This window comes from Myotis brandtii, unplaced genomic scaffold (genome assembly GCF_000412655.1).
Source record: "Myotis brandtii unplaced genomic scaffold, ASM41265v1 scaffold131, whole genome shotgun sequence".
NCBI lineage: Eukaryota > Metazoa > Chordata > Mammalia > Chiroptera > Vespertilionidae > Myotis > Myotis brandtii.
The window spans coordinates 4,110,056-4,111,416 of record NW_005354632.1 but is presented as its reverse complement, the minus strand read 5'-3'; positions in this window follow the sequence as shown (position 1 = coordinate 4,111,416).

Here is a 1,361-nt window from a genome sequence, read left to right as displayed (position 1 = left end):
GCTGGAGCCGCGAGGGCCGCGGGGCCCCTGTGCACTCGGTAAGACAAGCCTCAGCCGTGGGGACCGAAGCTGCAGCACATGAAGGGCAGAAAGACAATTCTAACGTCTACGAATCCACGGAGACTGGAGTGCCTGAGGCAATGGCAGCAAACCCAGGCCCTGTGGGGTTACCAGTGAGATCAATGAACCCACTAGGCCTCTTAGATAACCAACCCACCAAGCAGTGGATTTGCTCCTGAACCTGAACTCCAGGGAGTGAATATATGTGTGAGTGTGTGTGCGTACCGACACACACACACGTATGTATATGTGTACATATACATACATACACTATAGTGCACATAGTCAAACACATGCATAAATTGCCCTGTGTCAAAAATATTGCATAAGCTTATACAAGGTCCAAATGCAATTGTTTCTAGAGCTAGCCAGTAGAGGAACTGGTGAAAGAGACGCGGGATATATTTATATACACTGGATCCATAGCTCGCCTTCCTCGGGGCCAGATGCCCTGGACGGCTGTACAGTCCTGCCCATGGCTCAACTGCTGAGGTGTTTAGACACTGCCTTCCCCGCTCGCTCTCCTGGCTTGGCAAAGGTCTGTGCCCCCATCTGGAAGAACAGGGATGGGGTGGGCTGGAGGGCCAAAAGTTTGGGTCCCCATTCTGAACAGTCAGTCTATTTTTTTCTCCTGATTGAGGGCTTTTATCTTCCGATGGGGGAGATGGGGTGAAACACCCTAGTTCAATGCCATTCCTAGGCTATTAATACTCTAAATATGAATACTGTGTAGGCTACTAAGAAAATAGGTTATCTCCTGTGTTTGAAATATTGAGATTCATGCAACGAACACCCATGCAGCTCTATAGCATCGCTGGAGATTCCACTGCAGTGTCAGGGTAGCTGGGCCACAGCACTGGGAGAGCAGACGTCTGCAAACTCCCGGGCAACCAAGAGATGGGAAGTGCTTTTGTGACCCTGAAGCCTGCAAAAAATGGTGACATCTGAAGTGGAGAGGTCCCTGGGTGTGTTAGCTTCTCTCCATAGGCCTAAGGGAGCAAACGAGAGACTTGGCAACTTGCAACCGGTCACACTACTGTCCCTCCCCCGGGCTTCCCTCTCATCGACACTGCAGAGAAAAAAACCCAAATGCAGCATTTTCCGTTATGAAACACAAGCCTCCAGAGCATCTACTTGGCAGCTGCGATTCGCAGACCCCAGCCTGTGACAAAGAAAGGGATTCCAACACACAGGACCGTGTGTTCCTTTCAATGCAAAATGGAAACGACCTCTCGCGTCATTACCAGCGCTTTAAAGCCAAGCCACCGTGGTTCTCTGTTGCAGGTGGGCTCAGATGGGAG